This window comes from Chlamydotis macqueenii, chromosome W (assembly GCF_036417535.1).
Source record: "Chlamydotis macqueenii isolate bChlMac1 chromosome W, bChlMac1.mat, whole genome shotgun sequence".
Taxonomy (NCBI): Eukaryota; Metazoa; Chordata; class Aves; order Otidiformes; family Otididae; genus Chlamydotis; species Chlamydotis macqueenii.
Window position 1 is genome coordinate 13871728 of NC_141592.1, and position 19486 is coordinate 13891213.

At 48.3% G+C, this 19486-nt stretch overlaps 1 long non-coding RNA gene and 1 pseudogene across 1 annotated transcript in view; one reads left to right on the plus strand and one right to left on the minus strand.

The window, feature by feature from the left end:
* Positions 1-4777: 4777 nt before the first annotated feature.
* Positions 4778-19486, plus strand: part of LOC147596580 (uncharacterized) — an 88060-nt gene continuing 73351 nt past the window's right edge. The window contains exon 1 of the long non-coding RNA XR_015261359.1: positions 4778-4942. This is a non-coding gene — a long non-coding RNA (uncharacterized LOC147596580). The remainder of the gene's footprint in view (positions 4943-19486) is intronic.
* Positions 15750-17700, minus strand: LOC147596581 (optineurin pseudogene; annotated as a pseudogene).

Below are 19486 nucleotides of genomic sequence, written 5' to 3' on the forward strand. Positions count from 1 at the left end.
GAGATCCACTTGGAGCCCGTGAAGGACCCCGTACCGGGGGAGGTGGAATACTGTCCTGGTTTCAGCAGGGATGGAGTTAATTTTCTTTTCAGTAGCCGGTGTGTTTTGGATTTTGTGTGTGAAGAATGTTGATAAAAACATTCTGATGATATGAGTTGTTGTTAATGAGACCAAGGACACTGTTTGGCTTTCTAAGTCTTGTTAACGTGCAGATGCGGGAAGCTGGGCGAAAGACAGACAGAATAATTGATCCAAACTGGCCAAAGAGAGTATTCCATGCCATAAACGTCATGCTCAGTATATAAGTGGGGGTTGCCCATGGGAGGGGGTATTCATTTTCTGGTATTCCTTTTCTTTTTGGACATTCTTGTCGGGTATCCGTTCGGACACCCTTGGCATCCTTTTCTTCCCTCTTGCTTGTTGGCATCGTTCCCTCTACCTTGCTAGTTTGCTCTCCCCCTTTGCTTGCTGCTCGGTGTTGTTCCTGTGATCGCTGCTCAGGACGGGCTGTGTCGGACATTCAGACATCGGGTGGTGAGAAATTGTACATTGTTCATTTTGTATATTTTGTACATATTAATATCCTTATATCCTGTTAGCTTTGTAGTTTTTCGTATTTTTAGTAAACTGTTTTTATCTCAACCCACGAGTTTTCCTTTCTTCCCAATTTCTCTCCCCCGTCCCACTGGGTAGGGGGAGGGTGAGTGAGAAACTGTGTGGTGATCCGGGCTAAACCACCACAGTTGGTCAGGGCGGGTATCTGCCTTCCTGGCATCCATTCCTCTCTCTCGTTCGCTGGCATCGTTCCCTCTACCTCGCTGGCCTCGTCTTGCTCCTTTGCTTGCTGCTCGGTTTTGTTTCCGTGATCTCTGCTTGGGACGGGCTGTGTCGGTCATTGGGACATTGGGTGGTGAGAAATCGTACATTGTTCATTTTGTATATATTAATATCCTTATATTCTGTTATTATTGTAGTTTTCCTTTGCTATTTTTGTAAACTGTCTTCATCTCAACCCATGAGTTTTCCTTCCTTCCCAGTTTTCTCCCCCATCCTGCTGGGTAGGGTAGTGATAGGACAAGGGGTAACGGTTTTAAATTGAAATAGGAGAGATTTAGATTAGATAGTAGGAAGAAATTCTTCACTGTGAGGGTGGTGAGGCACTGGCACAGGTTGCCCATAGAAGCTGTGGGTGGCCCATCTCTGGAAGTGTTCCAGGCCAGGTTGGTGTCCTGGTTCTGGCTAGGATAGAGTTAATATTCACCTGAGCTGGGAGGAGAAGTGGAGCTGGTGGCCCCTATGGCTGGGGCACCCAGCTGGGATAGTTAACTAATTAGCCAACAGCTGGGGTTAATTTACCCAAATGAGCCAAAGGGCCATTCCACCCCCTGTGACATCATGCTCAGTATATCAGTGAGGAGGGTGCTGAGGAGAGTCTCCTGCCCTGTGGGAAGAAACTGGGTGTTGGGATGTGTTGTGAGCCATTGTACTGTATTTGTTTTCCATCACTGGTTTGTTTTCTTCTGTTATCTCTCAAATTTTTTTGTTTGTTTGTTTCATCTCAACCCATGTGTTTTTGCTGCCTTTTGTTTACCAGTTCTCCTTTCTGTCCCACTGGAAGGCAGGGGGAATGAGACTGTGTAGCTTGGTCCTGAGTGCCGGCTCTCTTGCCAGCAAACCAACCCAGGACGCACCAGAGCCTCGTCCTGGGGAAAGTAGGGCATCGCACGGATACCGTCAAGCCAAGCCTTCAATTTAATGCTGCGCAACACAGGGTTAAATACCCGTGCCCACCATGTACATGGACGCACCTGGCCCCTGCACTCATGGGCTAATCCACATCCAGTGTGTGAATCGGCACGGACCACCCCTCCTGCATACACGCAGCCCTGCTAACGTTACCCCACAATTCCCCCCTCTATGCTAAATCATCCTGGTCTAATGGCTGGTACTCTGGGGCGGATGCCGCCACACCATAGTTGATCATGGATAGTCGCCTAGTGACCCCTCAATCATAGCATGCAAGGACCGTAACAATAAGGGAAACAAACAAAGCATTATCAAAGCAACTGCTAGGATCGTCAGACCTATGGACACAATATTTCTTAGCCATCTAGGTAAACCGAACAGGTCTGGAAACTACCCCCAGTCCTTTTAGGGCTTTGACGTTGAATACTGACTGGGCAGCATGTGCACGTGTCTTCTCCAAGGCCGAGGAGGCGTTCTTGCTGAAGTCCAAACAGCAGGAACCCTGGAGACCTAGGACTCCCTCTAGGTCGCTGCAACCGATGCCAGGCCTCGCAAGGGCATAATCTAATGCCAACTTCATTTGTGTCAGTCCTTCGTCGTGTGCTGCTAAAGCAGTCGCCGGTTCAGATATGGCGAGGGCTGTGCGGTTGGCATTCCCAAGAGCCCAACAGGCCACGCGCTATGCAAACCTGAGTAGAGTCGGCGCAGTTCGCGAACCGCTCCCAGGAATTAGTCGTTATCACTGGCATTGGAAGACTCACAATCAAGATCAATCCCACTAGGGTGAGCTGGAGAGTGCCACGCCGCTCGGTCACCCTGCCGATCCTCCAGCCACGGCTGTACCAACCGGGCCGGGATCCACCGGGTCCCCGCACCTGTGGAGATACAAGCATACCCTCGTCCCCATGTTAGCAGATCAGCGGGACCTTCCCAACGTGGGTTTTCTGGCAGGCGGAACCAGACCTTTGGGAGTGCCTTGCCCCCAAACAGTGGCTGACACGAGGAAAAATGGTTCTGGATAGGGGAAATGGATTGGGGGTCAGCAAAGGACATATGATTCAGTACCACAAGCGCTTTATCGACTAAGACCTCTGGCGAACCCCTCTCTCAAGCGCGTTAGCTGTGCTTCCAGGATTTTGTGTGCGCGTTCTACAATCGCTTGCCCGGTGCTGTTCAGAGGAATGCCAAACGTATGGTGGACTCCCCACGTCTGCAGGAAGTGGTGAAACGCCTGTGATCGATAATTCGGCCCATTGTCGGTCTTTATCTCCCGAGGTATCCTAGGCAAGCAAAAGCCCGGTTCCGGCGTAGGATGGATTTCTGCACTGTGGACCTCGTGAATGGACACGCGAAAAGAGCTCGGGAGCAAGTGTCGACCGCAACATGAATGTACTTAAGACGGCCAAATGGCGCGTACTCTGTGATATCCACTTGCCATACCTGGTTCGGAGCATACCCCCGGGGTTAATGCCTGGGTAGCACCTGGTTCAGCTTTGCTGCTTGACATGCTGGACAGGCTGCCACTACAGCCCGAGTCTGTGAGATGGGCAGTCGGAAATGAGGTCGTATGGCGTGCGCACCTGTCCTGGTTCTGGCCAGGATAGAGTTAATATTTACCTGAGCTGGGTGGAGAACCAGAGCTGGTAGCCCCTATGGCTGGGATAGTTAACTAATTAGCTAACAGCTGGGGTTAATTTACCCAAATTAGCCAAAGGGCTATTCCATCCCATCTGACATCATGCTCAGTATATAAGTGAGGAGGGTGCTGAAGGGAGGCCTCCTGCTACTTGGAAGAGACTGGATGTGGAGATCTGTTGTGAACTATTGTACTGTATTTGTGTTCCATCACTGTCTTGTTTTTTTCTGTCATTACTGTTAAATTTACTTTTTGTTCAATCTCAACCCGCGTGTTTGGTTTTTTTCTTCTGGTTTTCTTTTGTTTGTCAAATCTCCTCCTATTCTCTCGGAGAGTGGGGGGAGTGAGAGAGAGACTGCGTAGTCTGGTCCCCGTTGGGGCTGAACTACGACAGTTATTTTGGCGCCCAGCGTGGGGCTCGAGGAATTTGAGATAAGGATTGAGTTTAATTGGGAGCAGTAACGGGCAAAACAGGGATTGAACTTGACAAAAGAGCAAAATGATTATGGGGAATTTATGTTCTGATTGTGGTGAACGGATAAGTGGTGAATTGTTTGTTAATTGTCTACCCACTGTTGGTGTTGTGAGGATATTATTTTGATTTTGGTGCGGGGAATTCTATTTTCTTCTGTTGATGTGTGTGTATTTTACTTATAATACTTAAATACGTAATTCGCAGAGGCGAGGGGTGGAATGTTCTGGTTTTGTTAGTGAGGAGGGGGGGCCTAAGGTGGTAGCTTCTATAGGAAACTACTAGAAGTCGCTCCCCTTTGTTCAGTGGACTCGGCCGGGCCTAGGGCGGACCTGCTGCTGGCCAAGGCCAAGCCAATTGGTAGCAGAATGTCCCATGATAACGCCTCTGTGATAACGTATTTAAGTAGGGGAAAACAGGAAAAAGAGGAGGAGAAGATGTGAAGCAGCTGAGTGGGGGGCAGAGAGGGGGAGGCGCGAGCCTCATGGGCCTTGCAGGCCTCACCCTCTGGCCTCCCGCCAGGCAGCCGACTGGGCCCAACTCGGCCCGGCCCGGCTGCAAGAAGTGGAGAGGAGATGAGAAGTGAATAAGATGTAAAAAGGATCCTGAGAGGCGTCTGCCAGCCTGTTGTGAGGAACGGCTGCAGATGCCAAGGTCAGTGAAGAAGGAGGGGGAGGAGTAATGCGGCTCCTGGCCAAGATTCCTCTGCAACTCGTGGTGAAGACCATGGTGGAGCAGGCTGTCCCCCTGCAGCCCATGGAGGTCCATGGAGGGGCAGAGATCCACCTGCAGCCTGTGGAGGACCCCATGCCAGAGCAGGTGGAGGCCTGAAGGAGGCTGTGGCCCGTGGAGGGCCCGCTGGGGCAGCTGTTCTGGAGGGACTGCACCCCGTGGAAGAGATGACCCACGCCGGAGCAGTTTCACGAAGGACTGTGGCCCGTGGGAGGGACCCCATGCTGGAGCAGGGGAGGAATGCGAGGAGTTCTTCCCCTGACGATGATACAGCGGCGTAAAACAACACGTGATGAACTGACCGCGACCCCCATTCCCTTCCCCCCCCCCCCCGTGCCGCTCGGGAGGGGAAGGTAGTAGAGATAATGTTAAGCCTGGGAAGAGAGAGGGGTGAGGGGAGGTTATCTTGTTCCCTGTCTCATTCTCCTGCTAATTTTAGAAATAAATGAATAGTTTTCCCCAAGTCGAGTCTGTTTTGCCCGTGACGGTAACTTTAAGGATTTCTCTCCGTCCTTATCTCAAACCTTGAGCCGTTTTTCTTATATCATCCCCTCCTATTCTCTCGGAGGGTGGGGGGAGTGAGAGAGAGACTGCATAGTCTGGTCCCAATCGGGGCTGAACTACGCCAATTACTTTCTCACAAGCGGCTTCAGTTATGTCCTTGAGGCCTACTGCTCACAAACGTAACAATTCCATTCGGTCTGGATTGTTCACTAAGTGTCCTTGATACTCCAGGTATCCAACAGTTACCAGCATAAGCACTCACAGTTACTAGCATAAGCCGGTACCAGCGTATTGTCTTACCACCCCAACTAAGCCGGAGACACTGCCAAGCAGGAGGATGATGATCAGCAGGGTCAGAGCAGAGAAGGGAGGTAGGTGCAGCACCCTCAGGCCGTCCCCTGTTGTTCATAGAGTGTGCTCTGGGTCCTTTCTCTCTCTTCCACTCTGAGCTGCCTCTGTTTATCCCCTTAGCAGATTCAGTGGCAGAGTACTGACCAGGTGTTGATGCACGCGTGGCCAGCACATGCAACAAGGCCTGCCAAGTACGTGCCCTGCTGGCTAACAGCGGTTCCCGGATAGCAGCAACATCCTGCTCAATAACAGCCCTCCTAGCTCCCCTCTCTGAGATAACAGCCCTCCTAGCTCCCCTCTCCAAGGTTGCTTTCTCACAGCTGTGTGCAGCTTGCAATTTCCCACAGTGGCCCTACAAGGACCATCACTGAAATCCCGCACACATGCCACCGCATGGTCCGTAGTTGGGACACTGTGGTATTCCACAACCCCTACTCTTAAGCGGTGTAAAGCTGTATCAACAATAGTCCACAACAATAAACCCACCCCCATGTCCATCCAGTGAACAGGTTCCATCCAGTTGCTTCCACTAATTGCTGGTTCAGTCGGCATATCTCTTGCAATTGTGCATGGATGGACTTTGAGTGGTCACTTAAGTTCATGCAACACAAACTGTCCAAGTCCTCACATCCATGTCCATGAGCTAGGAGTAAAAAGTCAATAGCAGTGCGATTTTGAGGCGTAGCGTGTCGTATACTATCTACAGCAAGTAACAAATCAGAAAAAGCTACACTAGTAGCGTTACTAGTAGATTTGAAATAGGTACAATTGTCTGCGTCCAATGTTCCCAGGATTCAAAGTTCTTGTGGGGGTAATGCAGGTGATTTACCCAGATACGGCAGCCAGCTGTCCCACTGGTTTATAAGTTCAGGCAACCCCTGGTGTTTTTACGAGTTCAGGCAACTGTGTAGCTGTGTTGGTGAACTCACTTGCAGTGAGGGGTACTCCTACCCAGCTTGTCGTAAATGGGTTCCGGGGAGTCGCTGTGCTGAGACAAAGGGTATCTTGTCCGGTCACCTTTGCCATTGTCACCCATACATTTTACTCATGGGGGAAATGTGTGTGCATAAACCTGTCAAAACAAAAAACAGACAAAACCAAGGTTAACATACCCCCTCCCTTTTGTCTTTTTTTGTCTCTTTTTTTTCATCCTCTGCATTGTAATTGCTGTGCAGGTACACACAACCTGTTCGATTCACCTGTAAGGGCAATGGTAATGGCCTGTGAATCACCAGCAGCCACCACTTCAGCTGCAACTGGTCCTGGCTGCCCAGGGGGGTGATACCAAACACGTGCACCCGCAATCATTTGCGATACAGGGTTGGATTCAATGTGGAGTGGGGACATCATCCAGAAATACACAGATGACAAAAGACCTGCAAGGATCAGAATAAAGAGATCAAAATCCCCACTCAGTGGTCAATGCAAATTGAGTGCCACTCTCTTATTGCACCAGAGTGAGTGGTAATTTAATTGGCCTAGCTTGGTAATTTTTCATCAATAGGAGGGGTATTTTATCTCCTGCCACCGCGCGGTTGTTCAACACACGCACAGCAGTGGGCGGACGATCTACCCATCCCGTGCATTTTGTACCTCCTAATCTACGCAGTTGCTGTTTCAATAGGCCATTAAGGCGTTCCACCAATGAATAGTTTTCCCCAAGTCGAGTCTGTTTTGCCCGTGACGGTAACTTCAAGGATTTCTCCCTGTCCTTATCTCAAACCTCGAGCCGTTTTTCTTATATTTTCTCTCCCTGTTCTCTCGGAGGGTGGGGGGAGTGAGAGAGAGACTGCGTAGTCTGGACCTGATCGGGGCTGAACTACGACAAGCAGCAATAATTTCACTTGGTTTCCAAAACCCTGTATTATCTTGGCAATCAGATTCAAAGCTATGCGTACTTCGTTTAGGCCTTTTATGCTGTCTGGGTTTTGATATGTGCTCGCGTGATTACACCATGCTGTGCCGTTGCAACGTATAGGTCTTAAAGCATTCACAATCATTACCCCTCTAGTAACATTAGCTCCTGAATAGTTAAAGGAAATAGGCAGAAGTCCATCTTTAGTGATCCCAAAAGTTCCATCTCTTGTAATTTAGCACTGGCGGCTGCTATTGTTTTACACAGAGTTGCCGTCCTACCGCTATCTGATCTGGCAGATTGCCCAAGCATGTTCTGAAAGGCTTATTTGCAGATGATACAGACAGACAAATGGCGCCCCACCCTGTGGCACCAGCCATAGTTACCCGCACGTTTGTTCCCTCCGTGACTGATGCCCATGGAGCTGCCACACAGCTTGTTAAGAATCCGACAAACGCAAGGCGGCTTGGAGTGCTGGCCGTACCCATCGTGCAGGGATCCACTTGTTTGCTGCTCCTGTAGAGACACAAGCGTATCCTTTCCCCCACGTCATAAGAGGGAATGGTCCTTCCCAATTACCTGTTTCCAGATTCTTATTTTCACTTTTTTTTTTTTTTTAAACTGGTCATACAACAAAGGATTATTAATTTCCTTTAACATTGCCTGTTCAGCGCATTGTATTACATTGACCACAGAGGCAGACTCGGAGACAATATTGAGGGATTCATCTTTCCACTTATACAAGGCTCGTACCACCACTGTAAGTTCTACAATTTGGGTTGAACCTTCTGCCAATTGTACGTCATGATGCCACTTATCATTTTTCTTCCACACAATTACAGATGTGTGTTTTTCCTGATCCATTCGTAAATATTGTCAAGGCATTTTTCATGGGAGTGCAACTTAAATGAGTTGCTGGATACAACATTAATTCTCTTAAAAATTGCAGCATTGGTTGCTGTGATGGTTTAGCCCAAATCACCACACAGTTTCTCGCTCACTCTCCCCCTCCCCAGGGGGATGGGGGAGAGAATTGGGAAGGAAGGAGAACTCGTGGGTTGAGATGAAGACAATTTACTAAAATAAAAGGGAAAACTACAATAATAACAGAATATAAGGATATTAAAAATATACAAAGTGAACAATATGTGTTTTCTCACCACCCGATGTCCCAATGACCGATACAGCCCGTCCCGAGCAGCGATCACGGAAACAAAACCGAGCAGCAAGCAAAGGAGCAAAAAGGGAGCCAGCAAGGTAGGGGGAACGATGCCAGCAAAAACAAGCAGGAAGGATGGATGCCAGGAAGGCAGATACCCACCCTCGCCTGCCCCCACTTATATACTGAGCATGACGTTTATGGCATGGAATACTCTCTTTGGCCAGTTTGGATCAATTATGCTGTCTGTCTTTCTCCCAGCTTCCTGCATCTGCAAATTAGCAAGACTTGGAAAGCAGGACAGTGTCCTTGGTCTCATTCACAACAACTGGTATCATCAGGGTGTTTATGAACATTCTTCACACACAAAATCCAAAACATACCAGCTACTGAGAGGAAAAATTAACTCCATCCCTGCCAAAACCAGGACAGTATCCACCCCTTATTCCATACCATCTACGTCATGCATATACATATACACACACATAGATGTAACTCCTTCAATCTATGGGCTATCCCTCCAAAGTCTGTTGAGTTCATTTAGTCCATGACTTTGGGTTCCATATGTCATACAGTCTTTCAGGACAAGAGAGATGGTATGTAGTATGGGACTGTTGCATGCTGCATCTGGAACTCGCAGTTGGTACATCTGGCGTGGCTGGTGTATCATGTCCATGGTCTGCAAGTTGAAGATGTTGATCTTGAGGAAATTGTTGGGCGCCAGTTCCTGTTCCATCATTGTTGCATCTCTCTTGGTTTTATTGAAGCTCATTCTTCACTGATCAGGGTGTTCTTGCTGCAATACCTTTGATATGACATATAAGAACTATGGAAATGATTATATACAGTTCAAATTATTGGCTGTTCTCACCTAAAATCAGATCTCCTTGAGGTACACATCGGACTTCCCCATCCTCCCGCATCACCCACCAAGTACATCCAGGTCCCTGAGCAAAAACAATCCCACGGGTGGGTTTGCCTTTGCCCAGGGGATGAATAACCCAGACCATCTTTCCTAACATATTCCTTAGATGCACTACAGGGACTTTATCACCCTCTACAATATGTAACAGTTCTGACTGGGCAGGGCCAGCTCGATTGGTGGATCCCCGAGTGTTAACTAACCAGGTAGCTTTTGCTAAATGTTTATCCCAATTTTTGAAGGTCCTACCACCCATTGCTTTCAGTGTAGTTTTCAGCAGTCCATTGTACAGTTCAATCTTTCCAGAGGCTGGTGCGTGATAGGGGATGTGATATACCCACTCAATGCCGTGCTCTTTGGCCCAGGTATCTATGAGATTGTTTCGGAAATGAGTCCCGTTGTCTGACTCAATTCTTTCTGGAGTGCCATGTCGCCAGAGAACTTGCTTCTCAAGGCCCAAGATGGTGTTTCGGGCAGTGGCATGGGGTACAGGATAGGTCTCTAGCCACCCAGTGGTGGCTTCCACCATTGTAAGCACATGGCGCTTACCTTGACGGGTTTGTGGGAGTGTGATGTAATCAATTTGCCAGGCCTCTCCATACTTATACTTCAGCCATCGTTCCCCATACCAAAGAGGCTTTAACCGCTTGGCCTGCTTAATTGCAGCACATGTTTCACATTCATGGATAACCTGTGCAATGGTATCCATGGTCAAGTCCACCCCTCGATCACGAGCCCATTTGTATGTTGCATCTCTTCCTTGATGGCCCGAGGTGTCATGAGCCCACCGAGCTAAAAATAGTTCACTTCTGTGTTGCCAGTCTAGGTCCACTTGGGAAACTTTAATCTTAGCAGCCTGATCCACCCTTTGGTTATTTTGGTGTTCTTCTGTGGCTCGACTCTTGGGTACGTGGGCATCTACGTGACGTACTTTTACAATGAGATTCTCTAACCGGGCAGCAATATCTTGCCACAGTGCGGCAGCCCAGATGGGCTTGCCTCTGCGCTGCCAGTTGCTCTGCTTCCATTGCTTTAACCACCCCCACAGAGCATTTGCCACCATCCATGAGTCAGTGTAGAGATAGAGTTTTGGCCATTTTTCCCGTTCAGCGATGTCCAAAGCCAACTGGATGGCCTTCACCTCTGCAAACTGACTCGATTCACCTTGGCCGTCAGTAGCTTCTGCAACTCGTTGTGTAGGACTCCACACAGCAGCTTTCCACTTTCGATGTTTTCCTACAATACGACAGGACCCATCAGTGAACAGGGCATATCGCCTCTCATCTTCTGGTAAATTATTATATGGTGGGGCTTCTTCAGCACGTGTCACCTCTTCCTCTGGTGGCATTCCAAAATCTTTGCCTTCTGGCCAATCTGTGATCACTTCTAAAATTCCTGGGCGATTGGGGTTTCCTATTCGGGCTCGCTGTGTGATCAGTGCCACCCATTTACTCCACGTGGCATCAGTTGCATGATGTGTAGAGGGGACCTTCCCTTTGAACATCCAGCCCAGCACTGGCAGTCGGAGTGCCAGGAGGAGCTGTGCTTCAGTACCAATCACTTCTGAAGCAGCTCGAACTCCTTCATATGCTGCCAGTATCTCTTTTTCAGTTGGAGTATAGCAGGCCTCAGATCCTCTGTATCCCCGGCTCCAAAAGCCTAGGGGTCGACCTCGAGTCTCTCCTGGTGTTCTCTGCCAAAGACTCCAGGTAGGGCCATTCTCCCCGGCTGCGGTGTAGAGGATGTTTTTCACATCTTGCCCTGTCCGGACTGGCCCAAGGGCTACTGCATGAACAATCTCCTGTTTAATTTGTTCAAAGGCTTGTCGTTGTTCAGGGCCCCATTTAAAATCATTCCTCTTTCGAGTCACTTCATAGAGAGGGCTTACAATCATACTGTAATTTGGAATATGCATTCTCCAGAAACCCACAACACCCAAGAAAGCCTGTGTTTCCTTTTTGTTAGCTGGTGGAGCCATAGCTGTCATTTTGTTGACCACATCCACTGGAATGTGACGACGTCCATCTTGCCATTTTACTCCTAAAAACTGGATCTCTTGTGCAGGCCCCTTGACTTTGCTTTGTTTTATGGCAAAACCGGCTTTCAGAAGGATTTGGATTATTTTCTCTCCTTTTTGAAAAACTTCTGCTGCTGTGTTGCCCCATACAATGATGTCATCAATGTACTGCAGGTGCTCTGGAGCTCCACCTTTTTTCAGTGCAGTCTGGATCAGTCCATGGCAAATGGTGGGGCTGTGTTTCCACACCTGGGGCAATCGATTCCAGGTATACTGGACACCCCTCCAAGTGAAAGCAAACTGTGGCCTGCATTCTGGTGCCAAAGGGATGGAGAAGAACGCATTGGCAATATCGATGGTGGCATACCACTTGGCTGCTTTTGACTCCAGTTCATACTGAAGTTCTAGCATGTCCGGCACGGCAGCACTCAGTGGTGGTGTTACTTCATTCAGGCCACGATAGTCCATTGTTAGTCTCCATTCTCCATTAGATTTTCTCACTGGCCATATGGGACTGTTAAAGGGTGAACGGGACTTGCTGATCACTCCCTGGCTCTCCAGTCAACGAATCAGCTTGAGGATGGGGATTGTGGAGTCTCAGTTGGTGCGGTATTGCCGCCGGTGCACTGTGGTGGTAGCAATTGGTAGCTGTTGTTCCTCAACCTTCAGTAATCCCACAACAGAAGGGTCCTTTGAGAGCTTGGGCAAGGTGGCCAGCTGTTTATTTTCCTCCGTCTCCACAGTGGCTCTACCAAAAGCCCACCGGTACCCTCTTGGGTCTTTGAAATACCCACTCCTGAGGTAATCTATACCAAGAATGCATGGAGCATCTGGGCCAGTCACTATGGGGTGCTTTTGCCACTCATTTCCAGTCAAACTTACTTCAGCCTCCAATACAGTCAGTTCTTGGGATCCTCCTGTCACTCCAGAAAGACAAATGGGTTCTGCCCCTTTATAGCTTGATGGCATTAGGGTACACTGTGCACCAGTGTCTACTAGAGCCTTATACTCTCGTGGGTCTGATGTGCCAGGCCATTTAATCCATACAGTCCAATAAACTCTGTTGTCCCTCTCCTCCACCTGGCTGGAGGCAGGGCCCCTCTAATCCTGTTCATAATATTCATCGCTCACTTCCTGTGAATATGAATCAGAATTCCCTTCCATAGGATCATAAGTAAGATCAGCCCTTCTATTCCGTCTGGGGAACTGCCCACTGGAGACTGGAGCAGCAGTTTTCCGGGGAGAACCTCTATTTGCAAATGTTTTTCCCCGCAGCTCACGTACCCGTGCCTCTAGGTCTGAGGTAGGTTTCCCATCCCACTTTCTCATGTCCTCTCCTTGGTCACGCAAGGTAAACCACAGGATACCTCGCCGTGTGTACTGTCTCTCTTGAGCAGGGAAACGTTTATTCCTAATAGCTGAAATACTGCTCTTTATGGGCGGGGAGTAGGACCTATCCTCTTTTAACTGCTGGACCTCCCGAGACAGTTTCTCCACAGCTGAGACATGGGAAGAAGAGAGAGTGTCTTCATATTGCCAGAGCTGAGTAGCCAATTCATCTATTGTTGGTCCCTCTCCCTCTTTCCAGAGCATAATTGCCAATGAATTGGCATACGATGATGGTACACTCCGTAGAAACTTCCGCCACATGAGCCGTGTGCACCGGACTTCATCTGGATCTTGGGGTGACTCCTCGCTGTCTAGGTCACTATAAATGGCTTCCAGCACAGCTAATTCCCTTAAGTACTGGATACCTCTCTCTATAGTGGTCCACTTGCCTGGATGATAAGTAATATCTTCCTTGAAGGGATATCTTTCCTTCATACTTGACAGGAGCCGCCTCCAGAGGCTGAGAGCTTGTGCACCTCTTCCAATCACTTTGTCAATGCCTGCTTCCCTAGAAAGGGATCCCAGCTGTTTAGCTTCCTTACCTTCTAATTCCAGGCTACTGGCCCCATTATCCCAGCATCGAAGCAACCAGGTGAGAAAGTGCTCGCCTGGACGGCGGCCAAAATCTTTTCGTATGTCTCGCAACTCATTCAGGGATAAGGATCGGGTGGTTTCAGTCTCATTTATGAGTTCCTCTCTCATGAGTTCCTCTTCTTCTTCCTCTGTTCGTGATGGTCCTGGTTTTCCCTCATCCCTTACTAAACGAGCTGACTTTCGCTTCCAAGATTTCTTCTTCTGTACAGGGGCGACTGATACTGACACAGGTTGGTTCTCTGATTCGGCTGCAGTGCCAGTAGCTAGAGTTGGAGTAGCCGCAGTGCCTGTCATTGGGGCTGGAGTAGCCACAGGGCCGGTAGCCAGGGCTGGAGTAGCCGCAGGGCCCGTAGCCGGGGCTGGAGTAGCCGCAGGGCCCGTAGCCGGGGCTGGAGCAGCCATGGTATCGGTCGGTTGATTTTTTCTCCCTTCTTCCTGAGGGTGCTGCACGTTAAGCAGTGTTTGGTAGATACTAGCCAGTGCCCAACACAAAGCAATAAGCTTTGCCTCTTTAGAATAGCTATGGCATTTTTCTTTCAAATATTCGATCACTTCATCTGGATTCTGTAGTTGTTCGGGAGTGAAGTTCCAGACCATTGGAGGTGAGAAGTTCTCTAGGTACCTGCCTGTCTTCTCCCACATACCATGCCACCCCTGCCCCTCCAACCTCAAGGTAGATCTCCAGGTGAATTTTGTAAATAATTGTTTTATCCTAAACAACATCTGAAACCCATTTAGGACACAGAGCAATAGGAGTATGCTGGCTTGCACATCCCAAGGATATTCAAAATTCTCGAGAGCTGATGTGACTCGCTCAAAAGAAAAAGGGAAGGTAAAGGAGTATGGGAAGGTACCCTCCTCTGACTTCCCCATAGATTGGTTCTCTGGGGAGAAAAAGAAAAATGTGTGATTATTAATAATTCTTACCAAATGGCATCCAAAGTACGGAGTTGCCAGCAATGCCGAAAACAAGGACCAGATTAATTTCATGACCAGTGATGATACCATATCATAAGCCAGTAGTGCCCAGTAAATCAAAATGAGAATTCTCATCCATTTCCGAGAAGTGATAAACAGCACCAAAGGAAATATGTGATGCAACTTAGGACAGACATAACACAACCATGTGAACATGTAGTACAACATTGTGACCAGGGACTCAAATAAAATAATGAGCACTTGTAACAACTTTAACACACTCTAGTCAGATCTGTCCTTACCTCAACCCTTCCAGCCCCACGTTGGGCGCCAAAATGACTGTGATGGTTTAGCCCAAATCACCACACAGTTTCTCGCTCACTCTCCCCCTCCCCAGGGGGATGGGGGAGAGAATTGGGAAGGAAGGAGAACTCGTGGGTTGAGATGAAGACAATTTACTAAAATAAAAGGGAAAACTACAATAATAACAGAATATAAGGATATTAAAAATATACAAAGTGAACAATATGTGTTTTCTCACCACCCGATGTCCCAATGACCGATACAGCCCGTCCCGAGCAGCGATCACGGAAACAAAACCGAGCAGCAAGCAAAGGAGCAAAAAGGGAGCCAGCAAGGTAGGGGGAACGATGCCAGCAAAAACAAGCAGGAAGGATGGATGCCAGGAAGGCAGATACCCACCCTCGCCTGCCCCCACTTATATACTGAGCATGACGTTTATGGCATGGAATACTCTCTTTGGCCAGTTTGGATCAATTATGCTGTCTGTCTTTCTCCCAGCTTCCTGCATCTGCAAATTAGCGAGACTTGGAAAGCAGGACGGTGTCCTTGGTCTCATTCACAACAACTGGTATCATCAGGGTGTTTATGAACATTCTTCACACACAAAATCCAAAACATACCAGCTACTGAGAGGAAAAATTAACTCCATCCCTGCCAAAACCAGGACAGTTGCTTAGGCAAATGAATGGAAATCTATAGCAAAACTGTTTGTAATGCCTTCTGGAGTGAGTCTCCTAGGAGAGGTTAAATCTGAGTCTCCCTTACGTATTTGGAATAGTGGAGAAAGCAATTCTGTAGAGGCCTAATACCAGGCGTACCCAGTTGATAGCTCCCAGCAATTTCTGCAAATCGTTTAAGGTAAACACTGTTTGACGAATTTTTAACTTTTGCGGCTTAATTATTTTTTTCCATAATTTGTCAGCCGAGATACTGCTAGGGACATACCTTTTGAATTTTTTCTTGAGCAATAACCAATTTAAATCCGGATAATGCGCTGGTGATATCATTAAGAACTCTGGCCACCAGAGACTCATCGGGTGCTGCAATTAAGATATCATTCATATAATGATAAATGAGGCTGTTCCTATGCAAGCGCCTTACCAGTGCTATGGCCTGTGCGACGTACCATTGGCAGATGGTTGGACTATTTTTCATACCCTGCGGAAGTACCGTCCAGTGATATCGCTGATGAGGTTCTCCCGCATTGATTGAAGGCACAGAAAATGTGAATCGAGGAGCATCCGATTTTCCTGTATTACAAACACAGGTGTATTCTAGGAACTGTCTGTTGGCTTTGTATGTCCAAGTTGTAATCGCTCGTCAGCTCACTCATTCAAATGGTGCAGCTTTTCTCTTGCTAAAGGCCACTGCTCAGCTCAGACGGGAGTATCCGTAACCATGGCAGTTTTTGGGTAAGCTGCCCCCGCCCCGCCGGATGGGGGGGGCGTGGGGGGCGCGCCTGGCGGCGGCCGCGGCAAGAGATCCTTAAAGCCACCGTCACAGGCAAAACAGACTCGACCTGGGGAAAACTATCTATTACCAAAACCAAAGCAGGACAATGAGAAAGGGAACAAGACAACCTCTCCCCACCCCCCCTCTATGCTGAATCATTCTAGCCTAAAGTTGAAATTTCCAAAACAAAATATAAAATTTTCTTAAACCACTGATCTATAGTTCTATTAAGTACATAGCCAAAAGTCTTATGCTGTATTCCCGAGTAAACTGATGGGTGTGTTTCCCAAGTAATTAAATTGAAAGCATGATAGAAAAAATAAATGTTTTTCAAATCAAAAGGCACAGTCAATAACAAATAATTAGCAATTATCTGCTTCATTTCATCTATCTGGAGCTGCTTTGCCGCAGGCGCTTGTTCTGCCAGCTCCACCTTTGCATTCAGCTGTTCCACCACAACTTTATCCGCTCTGTGCAGCTCTTTGAGTTTCATTTCATCAATGGCTTTCATTGCCTTGGTGAGTTCAGGAAGGAGTTTGCTATTTGTATCCTGCAAGCTCCTGTATCTCGCCTTTTCTTCATGTGCCTTGGCTTGTTCCAGCTTGACCTCTGCCTGCACGCTCTCCACCTGAAGTTCCAGCTTCTTGATGGTGTATATTAGCTGCTGCTTCTCCTCCAGTTCTGATGCAGCAGCTGAGCTATTTCTTTCCAGTACTTGGCACTTTTCTTGAAGCTTCTTCTGAATCAATTCTGCTTCTTTTACCTTCTCATGGGCTTCCTGAAGCTCTTGAAACAGAGCACAAACTTGCAAACTCAGAGTTTCTACTTCACTGCCAACAGCCTCTGAACTCTCCTCTGCTTGCTGTTCAGTTTGTGTCCCACTCTTCAGGCAGTTGCTGGTTTTCTTCTCCAGTTTTGACAGTCTCTCTTTGTGATTCTGCAGCTCCTTCTCAAGTTCTTCCCTCTTCCGAGTTTCATTTCTAAGGCAGTAGAGCAGTTGGCTTACAATTAGCTCCTCAGACTGCAGATTCTTTGATTCGTCGGCAGTTTTGCTCCTGCCGTAGATATCAACGCTACTGGTCATTTCACCACTATTCTCTTGATGTTCCTTTGCAGTTCTATTTATTTCTCCTTCGTTCATCCCAGTCTCCACAAAGGAATCCTCTGCTGAGATGTTCAGCTTGACCTGCAGTTCTGAAATGATGCCTAGCATATTGGCCTTCTCAGCCTGGAGCCATTGCACCTGGGATATCAGCTGCCTCATTTCCTTCTCAGGAGCCATGCAGCCCTCCATTTCAGCTCCTTCTCTTTCCTTTAACTTCTGAAGTTGTTGTTGTAGCTTTTCATTTTCCATGCACTTGTCTAGCAAGCGCTGCTTAACTTCCTGAAACTTTAACTCATGAAATTCTCGTTCTTCTTTCTGCTTCTCTCGACAGATGGAAAGTTCCTCGTACCGGTCCTTCATAGCTTGGTTATGCAACTTCATGGCTTCTTTTAACTCATTGCTCTCAGCGATGAGCTCCTTCATCTGCTGTACCATTTCTTCTGGGGTGTAGGTGCTAAGGGCGGAGGCAGCCATGCTGTCCGTTCCATTTTTCTCTTGGGATGCTCTCCATTTTCAGCAGGATGGCTTTTCAGCTTGCTGGACATCTCTGAAGCATATACCCGGATCCGCCGAGTCACCGGGCGAGCCCGCCCACGGCGACCATGACAGAAACCGGCCTCCGCCCGCCGTTTCTCCCGGCACCGGGCTCGCCTGAGGGGCGGCCACCGCCGAGCCTCTCCCCGCTTGCCCCCCTCACAGCTCGCCCGCGGCGGCGGCGGCGGTCCCGGCTCAGCTGACTGCCCTCTGGCCAAGCGTGGCTGCAGACGCTGTTTGGCAAGATGTCCGCCCCGCCCACATCGAAAACATCTCCTGTTCTGGCCACCTCTAAGTTCTATCCCCTGATCGGTCCCCGAAGGACACTGTCGCTTGAAATGTCCTACACCCCCACAACCAAAGCAGGTGGTGCCCGCGGGGGGTGATCGCATAGCGGAAACTGCTGCAATGAGCTGTTTTGCTTGCTGCAAGGCTTCTGCCTCCATAACCCGCTTCATCATCTGCGCCACACCCGCATCCCCAGGCAATCGCGCCAAAACTTGTTGAGTTACCTCATTTGCATTCTGTTTAGCTAACTCTTTCGCGACTATAGGTTTCACATTCTCTGGTAAATCGGAATTCTCAATCGCCTTCTGTAGCCTTTCCAAGAAAGAGGTATACGACTCCCCTACGCCCTGCCTCACCTGAGTGTACGGCTGCCTTTTGCCCTCATATTTACCCATTTTTGCAAACGCCACCCGCGCGGCGGCGTGGATATCCCTGCCCCGCATATTAGCCTGTGCGGCCGGATCAGCGAAGTCACCTGACCCTAGAATCCTTTCCGCACTAATCCCGTGCAAGGGGTGATTCGGATCTAAAGCTTCTAAAACCACCTTGTCCGCTTCCTCCTTTAACGCAGCCTCCCACAGCACCATTTGGGGGGTTGTAAAAACCGCTCTAGCCAGCTGCCTATAGTCAAAAGGAAGTGGGTTTGCTGCCCAGATCACATCCAAGATCGCTTGAGCCGCCGCCCCATTAACACCTTCCTCCTTCACCGCTGTTATAAATTGGGACCACAACGGATCATAATCCAATTAAAAATTTTATTAATTATAGCAAGTAGAATATGAGCAAAAACAGCGCTGGACGGCAGGGGAGTCTGCGCTCCGCCAACTGCCGTGCTGAGCAGTTCAAACAGCCCCTTTTTATACATCTTTACTTCCGTGTTCATGAGGTAGTGGAGACATGCTTCAGTTGTTGTTAGGGGGTCGTTTTCTGCCTCCTGGTGTTTGTTGAGGCCGAAGTAAGAAGTCTTCCCTATATGGGGTTGTTTGCCCTGTTTCTGTTGGTTCCGGGATACCTGGTGGTTATCTTATCTCGTGACTCTGATTCGATTCCCCGACGGGGAGCCGTCTGGTGGTTATCTTATCTTGCACAAGCGGTATCCGGTGGCTGTTTTTAGTTTGCATAGGTGATTTTTGCTGTTTGACCTTTACATTGGGCTTAACATAAATCTTAATAAACAATACCCTAGTCCATGGTTTCTCACAATCCCCCCTTTTTCTTTTTATCCTATTATTGTTTATTAGACGCTACTTTCATTCTCGGCACTGCAAGCAAACCTTTTTCCACAATCCAAACATTTATCATAACACTCACAAGGTAATATCTCACAATTACAATAGGCATAGTTCTCACGTGGCATAACGCATTCACAACAATCTTCATCCTCATTAATAGATACACTCTTATATTTTGCCCCAGACCTCGTAGTTAAAATAAGCAATTTAGCTATGTCAAACCGTTCTTTAATAAAATGTAAAATATAGCGTAATATACAAGGCCCAAATATAAGTC